This window comes from Bos indicus, chromosome 3, assembly GCF_029378745.1.
Source record: "Bos indicus isolate NIAB-ARS_2022 breed Sahiwal x Tharparkar chromosome 3, NIAB-ARS_B.indTharparkar_mat_pri_1.0, whole genome shotgun sequence".
In the NCBI taxonomy this organism is placed as follows: Eukaryota; Metazoa; Chordata; class Mammalia; order Artiodactyla; family Bovidae; genus Bos; species Bos indicus.
The window spans coordinates 42,566,793-42,584,000 of record NC_091762.1 but is presented as its reverse complement, the minus strand read 5'-3'; the positions used below and the strand labels follow the sequence as shown (position 1 = coordinate 42,584,000).

The 17,208-nt window shown below is 38.9% G+C and overlaps 1 protein-coding gene across 1 annotated transcript in view; it reads left to right on the top strand.

Moving 5' to 3' along the window:
- Positions 1-5,354, top strand: part of LOC109557048 (craniofacial development protein 2-like) — a 51,261-nt gene extending 45,907 nt beyond the window's left edge. Inside the window, exon 6 of the mRNA XM_070786021.1 lies at positions 4,601-5,354. The gene's annotated coding sequence lies outside the window, so the exon portion shown is untranslated. The remainder of the gene's footprint in view (positions 1-4,600) is intronic.
- Positions 5,355-17,208: the final 11,854 nt, after the last annotated feature.

Sequence of the window (17,208 nt, the reverse complement as noted above, 5' to 3'; positions counted from 1 at the left end):
AATGTTCAGAAGCTTGGCAGTAAGGAAGCTTGGATTAGCTCTTATGGAGGAATGAAGAGTGCAAATATGTAATCTTTTCACATGCTTGCAGGGAAGGATAATTCTTTTTTTTTTTTTCTCCAGTTGAGAGCCCTTTACTGATACAAAAGTGATTGTATGTTGCTTTTCCATCTTTATTTGATACATTGGCCTACAGGCCAGGTTACTGAAAAGAGTCACTGTGAAGCTTAAGTATAAACATGAAGAGCTATAGGTGAATTATACGACAGAGAAGAGTTTGCTATGCTTACGACAGTTAAAATTAAATGTTATTCATTAAGATATACTACATTTTTAACTATTAGAGATCAAATTTTCTTTCAAGATGTGTTTTTTTTTTAAATTAATATTTTCTTCTATTTCTATTTTATTTAGAGGCAGTTTAGCTGTTGTGAGGAAAAGAACTTGGAGTCCGATTAAACTTCAATGTTAATTCTGGCTCTGGCACTTACTAACACTGTGACTTTGGGCAAAATACTTACATTCTCTTGACTTGAGTTTCCTCATTTGTGAAGCCTGAAAGGATTGTGAGGATTAAATTAGATAAAGTATGTAAAGCGTCTGGCGCAGCACTTGGCCTGTGATAGGCCATCCCGAGTGACGATCACTAGTATTACCAGCAGCAGCAGCACTGGACTGTGTTCCCTAAACTTTATCTTTTTTGTTATTGTGAACTGGGGAATGGAAAAACCTAGGCTCAGAGTCTGAATTTTTAGGTCTGGCTTTGCCTGTGTTACCAATCTTTTAGGACTTTATAGTTTGTTACTCTGTCTAGCACCTATGTCATATGGGGTTGTCATGATTATGTAGATAACATTCCCAAGGTCATTTTAGTTATGTTTTAAGTTGTAAATATAGTTCACACAGTGTGGAATGTGGAAGTATAAGTACCCTTTCCTGCTCATCTGTAATCCCACTGCTCAGAGAGGATCACTTCCATCTCTTCTCAAAACATATATATGCATACATATTTTTGACCAAAATGAGATCATATATATGACATGTATTCACCATTATATCATACAGTACAGTTTCACTGCCCTAAAAATGTTCTGTGCTCTGCCTGTTCATATCCCTCCCCCAACCCCTGAAAACCATTAATAACCACTAATCGCTATATTTTTACTTTTTCTAGAATATCATACTATTGAAATAATATAGTATGTAATCGTTATAGACTGACTTCTTTCACTTGGACATATACATTTAAACTTCCTCCATAGCTTTTCAAAGCTTATTAGCTCATTTCCTTTTAATGCTGAATAATATTCCATTGTTTGATGTACCACAGTTTCTTTATCCATCACCTCCTGAAGGACATCTTGGTTGTTTCCAGGTCTTAACAATTATGGGTAAAGCTGCCATAAACATCTATGTGCAGGTTTCTGTGTGGATATAACTTTTCAACTCCTTTGGGTAAATACCAAGGAGCTCAATTGCTGGATCATATTGTAAGAATTTATTTAGTTTAGTAAGAAACTGTCAAACTATCTTTCAACGTGAATATACTGTCTTGCACCAGCAATAAATGAGAGTTTCTGTCGTTCTGTATCCTCACCAGCATTTGGTGGTGTTGGTGCTGTGGATTTGGACTGTCCTAATAGGCACCAAAGAATGCTCAAACTACCGCACAATTGCACTCATCTCACATGCTAGTAAAGTAATGCTCAAAATTCTCCAAGCCAGGCTTCAGCAATACATGAACCATGAACTTCCAGATGTTCAAGCTGGTTTTAGAAAAGGCAGAGGAACCAGAGATCAAATTGCCAACATCTGCTGGATCATGGAAAAAGCAAGAGAGTTCCAGAAAAACATCTATTTCTGCTTTATTGACTATGCCAAAGCCTTTGACTGTGTGGATCACAATAAACTGTGGAAAATTCTGAAAGAGATGGGAATACCAGACCACCTGACCTGCCTCTTGAGAAATCTGTATGCAGGTCAGGAAGCAACAGTTAGAACTGGACATGGAACAACGGACTGGTTCCAAATAGGAAAAGGAGTACGTCAAGGCTGTATATTGTCACCCTGTTTATTTAACTTATATGCAGAGTACATCATGAGAAACACTGGACTGGAAGAAGCACAAGCTGAAATCAAGATTGCCAGGAGAAATATCAATAACCTCAGATATGCAGATGACACCACCCTTATGGCAGAAAGTGAAGAGGCACTAAAGAGCCTTTTGATGAAGGTGAAAGAGGAGAGTGAAAAAGTTGGCTTAAAACTTGACATTCAGAAAATGAAGATCATGGCCTCTGGTCCCATCACTTCATGGGAAATAGATGGGGAAACAGTGGCAACAGTGTCAGACTTCATTTTTGGGGGCTCCAAAATCACTGCAGATGGTGATTGCAGCCATGAAATTAAAAGACGCTTACTCCTTGGAAGGAAAGTTATGACCAACCTAGATAGCATATTCAAAAGCAGAGACATTATTTTGCCAACAAAGGTCCGTCTAGTCAAGGCTATGGTTTTTCCTGTGGTCATGTATGGATGTGAGAGTTGGACTGTGAAGAAAGCTGAGTGCAGAAGAATTGATGCTTCTGAAGTGTGGTGTTGGAGAAGACTCTTGAGAGTCCCTTGGACTGCCAGGAGATCCAACCAGTCCATTCTGAAGGAGCTCAGCCCTGGGATTTCTTTGGAAGGAATGATGCTAAAGCTGAAACTCCAGTACTTTGGCCACCTCATGAGAAGAGTTGACTCATTGGAAAAGACTCTGATGCTGGGAGGGATTGGGGGCAGGGGGAGAAGGGGACAACAGAGGCTGAGATGGCTGGATGGCATCACTGACTCGAGGCCGTGAGTCTGAGTGAATTCTGGGAGTTGGTGATGGACAGGGAGGCCTGGCGTGCTGCGATTCATGGGGTCGCAAAGAGTCAGACACGACTGAGCGACTGGACTGAACTGAACTGAACTGAATACGTGCATAGTGGGCCATTAGAATGTTGATTGCAAGGTTTATCATCTAATTTGGGGTTAGTGCTCTGTTATTCAAATTTTCTTTTATGTCTTTAAGTGGAGCTTTATCATTTTTGTGTGTAAATCCTATATATTTTTGTGAAATTTCTTTCTGTTTATTTATATATGTCTACTATCATCAATAACACAATTTCATTTGCATTTTCTAAGTTATCTTTTGTGTCTGACAGTTATTGTTTTTATATATTTCTTTTGTTCTGATTATCTTACTGATCTCCAATTACAGATGACACGATATAATCAAAATAATAACTAAATCTCTTCCTATGGAAACTTATACTTCTTATCTGTGTGCATTCTTGAGAACCTCTGAGACTACAGACTCTTCTTTCATCCATCTGGCGTGAATTCAGCTCTGTCCATTTTAGCTGCGATCCTCAAATCTATGGTGCATTCCATGCTTCTCGCCAGAACTTGAGACTCATTTATTTACCCATTCAACAAATATTTATTGAGCGGTTATTGTGAACTAGACCCTGTTCCAGATATATCTCTGGGATAGTAAAACAACTTAATTCCTAAAAAGGAATGTTCTGCTTAGAATAGCACTGCTGTTTTGTTATTATAATGTTTACATTTTGAAAGATAATGCATTTGATTACAAAGAACTTACAGTTTCTCAAATAGTTCATATTTGTAAAATCATGCCCAAACCACATTTAACTAGCATCTTAGAATGTGTTTTGAGGCCCTTACTACTCATTTGATCCTGGAAACATGTGACCCTTTTTCACATGTTTCCATTTCAAATTTGTGGTCAAGCACTCTAAAATGTAAATGCTGTTTTATCAAAAGGCTGTATGATGTTAACTGTCATGAGGATTTAATTCAATGATCACAAATAAATGTGATAAATCTTTTACTTGCATGGTTAACCATAAGATTTTAAGTTGAAGATTAAATTCTATCTTTTATATTTTTCCACTGGGTTGCTTCGATGGTTCATCTATAGTCAGGTGATTAGCTCAACTTCATACCTCTAACAGCATTATTTTAGAAATAGCATTACTAGTGGGGGAAAAAAAAAATCCCAAGAGTTTAGGAAGGAAGAGGTCATCTAAGAAGTTTCTAATAATAGAAAGACAAGTTGTTTATAAGCTACTTTGGTTATTCTGTAAGGAGAGAGAGTCAAAAGACAAAGGTTTAAATATCAGATCTACAGGGAACATGACTTGGGGGAAAGTTACAGCTTTTTTCTTCAGGTATGAGATGAGAGGAAGTGTATTTGCTCTTCTACTTCAGAGCAATGTCAGGAAAATAAAACATGAAAAACCTTAAAATCTGTTTGTTATTGCATAATGTTAGGAAAGGTCACCAGTTTCAACCTACTTTTCAATGCAAGAGAGCCCATTTTCAGTTTTTCTAACAGGAAGACAGATATCTAGTCTCTGCTATGCATTACCAAAATCAAAAGTTATAAAGGAAATACAATATTAAGAAGGATAATTATTAATATGTTTGTGCATGCTCAGTCATTTCTGACTCTTTGTGACCCCATGAACTGTAGCCCACCAGACTCCTCTATCCATGGGATTTTCCTGGAAAGAATATTGGAGTCAGTTGCCATTTCTTTCCCCAGGGGATCTTCCCAACCCAGGAACTGAACTGTCTCCTGTGTCTCCTGCATTGGCAGGCAGATTCTTGACTGCTGAGCCACAAGGGAAGCCCACTTTAACATACGCTAATGATAAAAGCTGAAATGGAGGAAATCGTCTTGATTATCAGTTATTTCTTTATAATAAGATACTTGAAGGGTTCATGGAATTTTCTAATGTCAAATCCTCTGGAGACAAAGCCAAGTGACATAGAAAATACAAATAACATAATATATTTAAACTGAGTCCTAGTTATTGTATGCTTAGAAATATTTCTTTGCCAAATAAAGAGATTGATTTTTTGATTTTTAAAATAACTCTGTGTTACTTTAGCAAGTATAAAAATTTTCTATTCCAATGTAACTCAGAGAAAAAGTAAAAGGATTTTGAAAACAAAATATTTGCCGTCAGTGGAAGTATCAATACATCAGAGTTTTGCTTTATGTTCTCAAAATGAAAAAAAAAAACAAACCCACCAAACATTCCAAGTACTATCATGTAGAGAAAATGCTTAAAGTACTAAAGGTATTAATCATGGCAAGGCTCACCTGTTACATATTGACTGAGTCTATCAGAGAAATGGGAGTATGGAACGTGTAGTATTTCCATCATGGAAACTATTTAAAATGGGAGGCATGAGATGCACAGAAGAAAAACTTTTTCTTGTTTCAACATCACTAATATCATTCTTCCTAGACATCAATCAATAAATAAAATACACAGCATGTTGAATGTAAATGAGTTTTTCATTTTATTCACAACTGAATAAACAAACAAAAGGCTGCATTCCAACTAGGTTGTCTCCTTAAAAACGTTTATTTTGTATTCCTTAAAATGCTTTTGTGCAAGGAAGATTTGCCTAATTTCGTAACTTGTTTCTACCTCTTGGCTCATATGAAGTACCCTCCCCCCAACCCAGTGCTTTCCTTCCTTTTGGTGACCAAAAGTTATCAAATACCATCAGTTGTTAGTGAATAGAGTCTAAAATATTGTATTTTCTTAAAATTATGCACATTTTCTTTATTTTTTTTTCTAATTTTATTTTATTTTTAAATTTTACATAATTGTATTAGTTTTGCCAAATATCAAAATGAATCCGCCACAGGTATACATGTGTTCCCCATCCCGAACCCTCCTCCCTCCTCCCTCCCCATACCATCCCTCTGGGCCGTCCCAGTGCACCAGCCCCAAGCATCCAGCAACATGCATCGAACCTGGACTGGCAACTCATTTCCTACATGATATTTTACATGTTTCATTGCCATTCTCCCACATCTTCCCACCCTCTCCCTCTCCCACAGAGTCCATAAGACTGTTCTATACATCAGTGTCTCTTTTGCTGTCTCGTACACCGGGTTATTGTTACCATCTTTCTAAATTCCATATATATGCGTTAGTATACTGTATTTATGTTTTTCCTTCTGGCTTACTTCACTCTGTATAATAGGCTCCAGTTTCATCCACCTCATTAGAACTGATTCAAATGTATTCTTTTTAATGGCTGAGTAATACTCCATTGTGTATATGTACCACAGCTTTCTTATCCATTCATCTGCTGATGGACATCTAGGTTGCTTCCATGTCTTGGCTATTATAAACAGTGCTGCGATGAACATTGGGGTACACGTGTCTCTTTCCCTTCTGGTTTCCTCAGTGTGTATTGAAAGCATTTCCTCTAAAGTCAGGAACAAGACAAGGGTGCCCACTTTCACCATTACTATTCAACATAGTTTTGGAAGTTTTGGCCACAGCAATCAGAGCAGAAAAAGAAATAAAAGGAATCCAAATTGGAAAAGAAGAAGTAAAACTCTCACTATTTGCAGATGACACGATGCTCTACATAGAAAACCCTAAAGAGTCCACCAGAAAATTACTAGAAATAATCAATGACTATAGTAAAGTTGCAGGATATAAAATCAACACACAGAAATCCCTTGCATTCCTATACACTAATAATGAGAAAACAGAAAGAGAAATTAAGGAAACAATTCCATTCACCATTGCAACGGAAAGAATAAAATACTTAGGAATATATCTACCTAAAGAAACTAAAGACCTATATATAGAAAACTATAAAACACTGGTGAAAGAAATCAAAGAGGACACTAATAGATGGAGAAATATACCATGTTCATGGATTGGAAGAATCAATATAGTGAAAATGAGTATACTACCCAAAGCAATTTATAGATTCAACGCAATCCCTATCAAGCTACCAACAGTATTCTTCACAGAGCTAGAACAAATAATTTCACAATTTGTATGGAAATACAAAAAACCTCGAATAGCCAAAGCGATCTTGAGAAAGAAGAATGGAACTGAAGGAATCAACCTACCTGACTTCAGGCTCTACTACAAAGCCACAGTTATCAAGACAGTATGGTACTGGCACAAAGACAGAAATATTGATCAATGGAATAAAATAGAAAGCCCAGAGATAAATCCACGCACATATGGACACCTTATCTTCGACAAAGGAGGCAAGAATATACAATGGATTAAAGACAATCTCTTTAACAAGTGGTGCTGGGAAATCTGGTCAACCACTTGTAAAAGAATGAAACTGGACCACTTTCTAACACCATACACAAAAATAAACTCAAAATGGATTAAAGATCTAAACGTAAGACCAGAAACTATAAAACTCCTAGAGGAGAACATAGGCAAAACACTCTCTGACATACAGCACATTTTCTTTAGAGCATTTACTAAAAACTATCCTGCGTTCTTAGAAAAAAGTGATGAATCTTTATCACTTCTTACAATGGTTTCAGAGAAATAAACTGGAAATTTCTTAACTGCTTTTTCTTTTCAGATGAAATACATCCTGTCTGAAACAGAATCAGCAACAAACTAAAAGCAAGAGCTTCAGGATGACTGAATTTAAAACTATTTTTTAAAAAAGGTAGTTCTGAACATATCAGATGATAGGCTTCAGTATAGAAAACCCCCTCAAGGTGATGTGGTAAGCCACAATAGCTTTTAAAATACCTGTTAAACAGAAAGCTGTGGCTCAGGGTAGTGGTCAGTGTCTGCGGAATTAGAAATTCTTAGAGTTTCAAATAATCAAATCACAGAATTGGTGAGAACGAGTATTTCTATATGGCAACTCAGTTTGTAGAATTTTACAGCTGTATGGTGAAAGAAAAATACTTTAATAGTCACTTTAAAGAAATTGTGACTCTATATACTTTGGCAGAAACAGTAGGGAACTTAAATTGCGTGAAGTTTAGTCCCCTTGGTGCTAGTTCCCTGAGAATGAGACAATGCAGTGACCATCATCATGGAGGAGGTCCCAGGCTGATCCCTGTGGGTTTGGGAGCAGCTGCTGTTCCCTCACTTTCTTCCAGGCTTCAAGTTGTCACTGACTCATTAGGGTAAAACTTCTTGCATCAGTGGAAGAAGTAGCAGCCTAGCAGAACTGCTTTTTCTTTGGTATGAACCTATTATCAACCAACCAGTGACAGATAAATATTTTAACGATCACCACTGCAAAGAAAAATAGAGCATGGCAACTATAGGTGGAGAAAAGCTCTGTAGAAGAAAACGGGACAGAGTAGAAGGTGCCACCATTTGCTGCCCCCACTGAGAAACCTGGGTGGGGGGCAGGCATGCTTTACTGATGCCTCATGACAGCCTTACTTTCCTGACACCCCACATCCAGCTATTCACCAGATACGGATACTGGATGTATCCACTTTTTTTTCTTTCCATGCTTTCCTGGCATCAATTCAGCCACCGTTATAGCTCACCTGGCATTTCACAACAGCCTCCTTCCTGGCTGCCCCCACTTGCTTTGTCCAGTCTGTTCTCCACATGACAACTAAAATGATCTTTCTAATAATCTTTCAGTAATTTACCATGGCGTCAGCCTAAAGTCTGGATTCCCCATGTGGCTGTAAAGCCCTTCCTGAGCCAAACCTTTCTGCCGAAATATTTCTACAGCTTCATCTCTTTATGAATTTCTGATATTCCGGTTCTCAGACAAGTGACCAGAATCAGACAAGTGATTCCTGTTCTTACCACAGGATCTTTGCACATTCGCTGCATGATCTGCCTCCTGCTTGTCTTCCCAGGTCATCTCATACCACTGTTGCATCACTCCAGGTGGGTCTTCAATGCACTGAGCATGTTTTGACTCACAGCTGCTTGTGTTTTCTCTAGTTATAATACTCCTCCCTAGCTACCCTGTGACCTCAACATGTTATACTCAATAGTGAAAATCGCTCAGTTGTGTCCGACTCTTTGCGACCCCATGGAATATACAGTCCATGGAATTCTCCAGGCCAGAATACTGGAGTGGGTAGCTGTTCCCTTCTTTAGGGGATCTTCCCAACCCAGGGATTGAACCCAGGTCTCCTGCATTGCAGGTGCTTTCTTTACCAGCTGAGCCACCGGGGAAACCCATTACACTCAATAGCTGTATGGAAAATCAAAATGATAGAGTTTACACACATACTTAAAGCACATCTTGAAATATAGATTCAAAAGTTCAAAGCTCTGGGCTTCCCTGGTGGTCCAGTGGTTAAGAATCCACCTTGCAATGCAAGAGAAACTGGTTCAGTCCCTGGTCCAGGAAGATCCACATGCTGTGGAGCAACAGCTACTAAGCCAATGCCTAGAGCCCATGCTCTGCAACAAGAGAAGTCACATCAGTAAGAAGCCCATGCACCACAATGAAGAGTAGCCCTTGCTCACTGCGACTAGAGAGAGCCCGAGTGCAGCAGGGAAGACCCACTACAACCAAATAGATAAATAAATAAATTTTCAAAAAAAGAAAGTTATAAGAAGCCACAGTGGAAAACTGATAAATAGATCACTGAAAGGGAAGCAATAGCAAGACTCTTCTTGAACTGCTTTTCCACAGCTAAGAGGCTGAGACAGAATCTAGACAAGTTCTTCAGGTAGCGCTAGTAGTTGTGAAAAATTTCCAGTTGATGAATTGCCTGTACTGTAAGATGCTTAATGGTCCCTGAGCTATGGATGCTTCTAGACCAGTGAGGGAAACAGAGATGTTCACTGCCAGCTGGGAGGTCTGTTCAGTAGCAGCCACCGATCACTGACCTTCTAGCCTGTATTGTGTTCCCCTGCATCATCTCCAGATGTGTATTTCTAACCACATATTGTAAATTATTACTTGGGGGTCCTATGGGTGTCTCAGAAGACTCTACCTGTCTAGAATAGAATTTGTTATCTTTCCCACAAAATCTGCTGCTTTTCCAACATTTTCTCTCCCAGTTAATGGCACCACCATCTGTTCAGATACCCAAATAAGAGATCCAAATATTCCTTTATACCTTACACTCTCACCATCCACATGCAGCTTCTCACCCGCTCCTGTTGATACCACTTTCTTAATTTCCTATTAAGGCTAAAATCCATTTAATTCTCTTTCTCCTCACCACCTCTCCTTCAATGAAAGCTGCACTTATTTCTGAATTATAACAGATCCCTAACTGATTTCGCTCATTCCAATCTTACCTTATGCTCATTCATTCTTTGTAAGACCCTATAGTGATTCTCCAGGGCACTCAGGCTAAAACAGGTGATGAATATTTGTTGAATGAATTATCTTCTCTAATCTTCAAATAACGTTAGGTTTATTTTTCAGTGTGGTACACTAAAGCTAAAGGGAGGAGCTCACCTCCTCATCAAATGACCACGTTTGTCTGGCTCCTGAAGCTGTACTGTTTCTATGTCACACTGACTGTGCTTTCTATCTGGAGATGGCCTTTTTATGTGGACAGTGAAGACTGCTGGTTCCACAATGGAATTCTGACAGTCACACACAAGTAAACAATCGCCAGTTCCCATAACATTGTAGTGATTTCTTTACAGATTACCTTGAGCTGCAGTAAAAATGTGAACCAGAACTTCAATTATGTAGGCTTTATTTTAAAAGTATGCAGAAGAAAGACATTGTAAACTTTTAGGCAAAGTCACCATATTACCAAAAACAAGCTAATACAAATTTTTAAGAGTACATTCCAAGGGATAAGTTGGAATTTCTGCACATTGAACCCTGTTATTTATACTTCTGCTGCTGCTGCTGCTAACTCGCTTCAGTCATGTCCGACTCTGTGCGACCCCATAGACAGAAGCCCACCAGGCTCCCCTGTCCCTGGGATTCTCCAGGCAAGAACACTGGAGTGGGTTGCCATTTCCTTCTCCAATGCATGAAAGTGAAAACTGAAAGTGAAGTCGCTCAGTCGTGTCCGACACTCAGCGACCCCATGGACTGCAGCCTACAAGGCTCCTCCATCCATGGGATTTTCCAGGCAAGAGTACTGGAGTGGAGTGCCATTGCCTTCTCCAATTTATACTTCTAGAGTATATATAAAGACCATAAAATAGAACTTTTGCCCAGAACAGTGCCTGGCACGTTGTTGAAGTTCAGTAAATATTTGTCAAGTAAGTGAATTAATAAAGGGAAATAGTAAAACCCTCAGCATTCAATGGTCCTGAATCATTTGCTTGTGTTTGTCATATTCTTTCTGGTAAAGGAAAATAGTAAACTTGTTTGTTTAAGCTAAGTTTTCCACTACAGAGATCAAAGCAAAAAAGCTTTTGTTTTCTCATCAAACTAGAAAACTCATTCAATCAGAACAATTTATTTCCTAAATATACTGGTAAAAAACACATGATTCAAGTTTTTAAAGTTTCTACCAAAACTTAATGTATTTCTGTTTATGTTTTTAACTATGAATTTAGCTTTATGAGAAAGAAGATTGACAGCTAAGATTAATTAGCTGAAATGAAAATTTTGGATTTATTTGCAGTCAAAATATCAGCATTATCTCAATTTACACTAATATTTCAGATTCCATTTTTGCTCATCTCTTCCCTAACTCCCTCTACACTTATACACTATTGAGTTACCTCATACATGATAATTTTAACCAAGGTTAACTAAAAAGCCTCTTGATAAAAGTAAAAGTGGAGAGTGAAAAAGTTGGCTTAAAGCTCAACATTCAGAAAACGAAGATCATGGCATCCGGTCCCACCACTTCATGGGAAATAGATGGGGAAACAGTGGAAACAGTGTCAGACTTTATTTTTCTGGGCTTCAAAATCACTACAGATGGTGACTGCAGCCATGAAATTAAAAGACGCTTACTCCTTGGAAGGAAAGTTATGACCAACCTAGATAGCATATTCAAAAGCAGAGACATTACTTTGTCAACAAAGGTTCGTCTGGTCAAGGCTATGGTTTTTCCTGTGGTCATGTATGGATGTGAGAGTTGGACTGTGAAGAAGGCTGAGCACCGAAGAATTGCTGCTTTTGAACTGTGGTGTTGGAGAAGACTCTTGAGAGTCCCTTGGACTGGAAGGAGATCCAACCAGTCCATTCTGAAGGAGCTCAGCCCTGGGATTTCTTTGGAAGGAATGATGCTAAAGCTGAAACTCCAGTAGTTTGGCCACCTCATGCGAAGAGTTGACTCATTGGAAAAGCCTCTGATGCTGGGAGGGATTGGGGGCAAGAGGAGAAGGGGACAACAGAGGATGAGATGGCTGGATGGCATCACTGACTCGATGGACATGAGTCTCAGTGAGCTCTGGGAGTTGGTGATGGACAGGGAGGCCTGGCGTGCTGCGATTCATGGGGTCGCAAAGAGTCGGACATGACTGAGCGACTGATCTGATCTGATCTTAAGATTATATTTGACATATCAAAATGTTGCAGGAAGGGGGACCCCTTCCAGGGCCCGAAACTGGGCTCTTGTCTAACACTCGGAAAAGAATTGTCCGAGGAGACAGGTGCTGACCAAGCAAGAGATTTTATTGGGAAGGGCACCCTGGTGGAGAGCAGTAGGGTAAGGGAACCCAGGAGAACAGCTCTGCCGCTTGGCTCGCGGTCTCGGGTTTTATGGTGATGGGATTAGTTTCCGGGTGGTCTTTGGCCAATCAGTCTAATTCAGAGTCTTTCCTGGTGGCACACGCATCGCTAGCCAAGATGGATGTTAGCGAGAGGGATTCTGGGAAGTGGACGGAAATGTGGTGTCTCCTTTCGACCTTTCCCGAACTCTTCCAGTTGGTGGTGGCTTATTAGTTCCGTATTCCTTGTCAGGATCTCCTGTCATAACAACTCATGCAAATGATTACTATGGTGCCTGGCTAGGGTGGGCAGTTTCAATCAGTGTGCTTCCCCTAACAAAAAGAAAAGGAAACTATATTGATTTTCTGAGTAAAATGTACAATAAATAATTCTTGATTAGTCAGGAAAAATGTATCAGTCAGTTTGCATGTCACATACTATAATTCTATGTCTTATTTTTATAATAAAAGTACACTTATAATATTGTCTTCAATATTTTAATACATAAAGGTCTAATATGAATTTAAAGAGGTACAATTTAAAGACATTAAATTGTATCTGTTTAAAAAGAAATCAGATCTTTATTTACACTGTTATTGTTGTTCAGTTGCTAAGTTGTATCCAACTCTTTGCAACCCCATGGACTGCTGCATGCCAGGCTTCCCTGTCCTTCAGTATCTCCTGGAGTTTGCTCAAACTCATGTCTTGAGTTGCCGATAGCATCCAACCATCTCATCCTCTGTTGTTCCCTTCTCCTCTTACCCTCAATCTTTTCCAGCATCAAGGTCTTTTCCAGTGAGTCAGCTCTTCACATCAGGTGGTAAAAGTACTGAAGCTTCAGCTTTAGCGTCAGTCCTTCAATGAATAATCAGGGTTGATTTCCTTTAGGATTGACTGGTTTGATCTCCTTGCTGTCCAAGGGACTCACAAGAGTCTTCTCCAGCACCACAATTCTGGTTATGATGTCAGATCTGTTTTTAGGTCATGCTATAAATAGGCCAGAAAATCAGGAAGAAGCTGAGCTTGAGTTCCTCTTGTAGAGAACTTATGATTTGTGTATGATACCTTGACAGTTTGTAGCATTACTAGTTATATACTCCCTGTTTAAAATGTACATCTAACATCTCACTGCCTCTGAGAGAATCTGTATGGGAAATTTATTTTATCATCAACACCAAGGGTTTTCAATGGAAATCAATCCCATTCTGGGGCCTGGTGAAATTTTTTTAGGACTGAGTTTGGATACTTTAACAAAAAAGCATAATGTTGGCAAATTTGGAAAATCTGGGAGTGAAGGTGATAATTAGATCAATATTAGATTTTTAAAGGCAATTGAATTTCCAGACCTTCTCTGACAGGACATGTGCTTCTGGACTATGATTATATCTGGTCTGGACACTGACCTTGGCTGGGGGAAGCATACCATCATACTTTCTTCTGTTTGGAGAACTTTCTCTTCTTTGATTCTTCAATCACACAGTAGGCCAACCACAATGGGCCTGGCATAGAAGCACTTCTTCCCAGCAGCTTTCACAAGAGGAGGAAGTGCTGTGTATTTATGCAAATTTGCTTCTCTGTGTGTGGCGGCACTCTGCAGGGAGTATCCATCCAGTGCTGCTCTCCCCTCTGGGTCTCTGAGGTGCAGGCTTTCTTCCTGCAGTGAAGCGGAGTGGGAATCTCTCTGAAACCACTCTATTTTCCTGCCTTTTTTTTTTTTCATACTCCTAGTGAGACATGCAATAGATCAAACTCATTCTCTTGGTTGGCATGTTCTGCGTCTGACTCCAGTGTGTTTTTTTTGTTGTCTTCAAGTGAATTATGCTCAAAACTGACAGCAGCCGCCTGCAACAGATAACCCTGAAGGGCAGGGTAGTAGAGCCTTGCGGTCAGTCCTTCCTTTCCTGAGCTGCAGTCTTCTCCTTTGAAGGTCTCCTGAGTTCCTAACTGCCAGAGTTCAAGGGAATCTGACCATATTTTGATTTCAATAGGAAAAAAAAAATTTATGTAAAATTCAAAGTACCCATGTAATCATTTATAGAAAAAAAAAAAATCTCTAAACTTATGTTTTAGAGAAGAAAGAAGGAAAGAAGTAGGAAATCCCCTCAACAGTTTCATTTAGAAAAAAAAAAAAATCACACCTATGCTACCTCCATGGTGCGAAGTAAAAATTATAATGCAGGAGAAGATGGTGAACGTATTTTAATTAGATTGTTAATGTTCACAGTGTCAATTACAAGAGCACTGGACATAACCTACTTACTTATACTTACTACAACGTGCTTAAATGACTTGCATACACCATACTGCTGCCTCTCAGGTGGCTTTGTGGTTACTGTGGATCATGAACCCCACCCTTTTAGATCAGATAAGGCTAAAATGTGATGAAGAAGGGAGGGGGAAAATAACCCTTATATTTATAAGCCAGTGCTTATAAAGATACTTAAGACATCAAACATCTGAAATGAAAATCTATTTATCAGGCGATTTAATAAGCTTGGAACAATATTTTTAAACAATACTACTGTTTATCAATTTGCCTTTCATGGGGCTAAAATCTTCGGAAGCATCTAAGTTAATAGAAGACTTAACTGATTTTTTATCATGTTTACATTTGAGATTTTAAGACAACATGAGCTTCAGGTATTTTTTTTACCAATAAGACTTTACCTCTGTCATTAAGTTCCTGCTGTAAGGGAAGTCTGAAGTTATCACTGGCACTAGGCCTTTCGGTTCTATCTTTAAAAGTCTCTGGAATACCTTCTTCTCTGTCCTTAGCAGTGCCACATGACCAGCCTTTATAGCCATTTCCCTATACTCATCTAGGAAAACTTCTAACTGATCTGATTGCCTCCTGCCTGCTCTCTACACTGCTGCTATAGTTATCTTTCTAAATACAGCACTGATACTTTCACTCTTTTGCTTAGAAACATCTCAGCAGTTCATAGCTCACCAGAATGGGTTACCAATGTGACCAGATATTGATCACAACAGCCTTTGGGGTACTAATGAACCTGAGTTCATTGCCTCATTCAAGCAGCTTCTTCTGCTGACTCCAGTGTACTATTCAAATGTTACCATTTTTTAATTGAGCCTCTACTTAAAAGGTTTGGAAGCAGTAAGTTAAAACAAGTGTTCTGACTCTGGACACATGAGAACATGAGTCCAGGTGTACTAGATCTCTTACTTTTTTCTAGAGAGGCTGGAAACCCAGTTTTTGGTGCTGTGGTGAGAAGGAGCATGGTTCATGTCCTGTGTGGTATGCCTGTAAAGCATAAAGCAAACTATCATGGGGACCTCCCTGGAAGTCCAGTGGTTATGACTTCATCTTCCAGTGCAGGGAGTGTGGTTTGATCCCTGGTTGGAGAGCTAAGATCTCACATGCCTCAGTGCCAAAAAATCAAAATATAAAAAATTAGCAACACTTTTCAGGTGGTGCTAGTGGTAAAGAACCTGAGTGTCAATACATAAGAGACACAGATTTGATCCTTGGGTCTGGAAGATCCCCTGGAGGAGGAACTGGCAACCCACTCCAGTATTCTTGCCTGGAAAAATCCATGGACAGAGAGCTCCTTGCGGGCTACAGTCTGTGGGGTTGCAAAAGAGTCGGCATAGTCATATACACACACACACATACACAAAGATTGAAAAAGTAACCCACAGACTGAGAGAAAGTATTTGCAAATCATGTGTCTGATTAAGGGATTAATATACAGAATACATAAAGAACTTCTATGACTCCTACAACCAACAACAAGAACAACAAACAAGCCAATTTTAAAATGGGAAAAGGATTTTAATAGACATTTTCCCAAAGATAGCAACCAAACAACAATAACAAAGATAATGCATAAATGGCCAATAAGCACATGAAAATATGCTCAACATCACTAGTCATTAGTGAAATAAATTAAAATATATATAAGATACCACTTCACACCCATTAGGATAGTTATTACTAAAACAAACGAGTAGAAAATAATGGGTGTTGGCAAAAATGTAGAGAAATTGAAACCCTATGCATTGACGGTGGGAATATAATATGGTACAAATATATAGTGGTTCCTCAAAAAATTAAACATAGAATTATCATGATTCATTAATTCCAATTTTAGAGATATATCCCAAAGAATTGAAAGTAAGCATTAGAACAAATATTTGTACACTTAGTTCTTTTTTTTTTTTTTTTACACTTAGTTCTTAGCAGCATTGTTCACAATAGCCTATACACACACACACACACATATATATATACATATTTATATATACAAGATGATGAAAAAGTTCTGAGATAGGTAATGGTGATGGTTGCACAATTAATGTGAATATACTTACTGCCACTAAACTGTGTATCTTAAAATGATAAACTTTACATTATGTATCATCGTTATTTAGTCACTAAGTCATGTCTAACTCTTTTCGACCCCATGGACTGTAGTTCCTCTATTAGTTCCTCTATTTTACCACAATTTTTTAAAAAGCAAATCATCCATTATTGCAATCTTTATTTCTAGTTTACATAGGGGTTTTGGTCAGGCTCCTTTTTGTCTTTACCCTCAGTTCAGTTCAGTCGCTAGTCGTGTCTGACTCTTTGTGACCCCATGAATAGCAGCATGCTAGGCCTCCCTGTCCATCACCAATTCCCGGAGCCCACCCAAAGCCACGTCCATCGAGTCAGTGATGCCATCTTGCCATCTCATCCTCTGTCGTCCCCCTTCTCCTCCTGCTTCCATCTTTCCCAGCATCAGGGTCTTTTCCAATGAGTCAACTCTTCACATG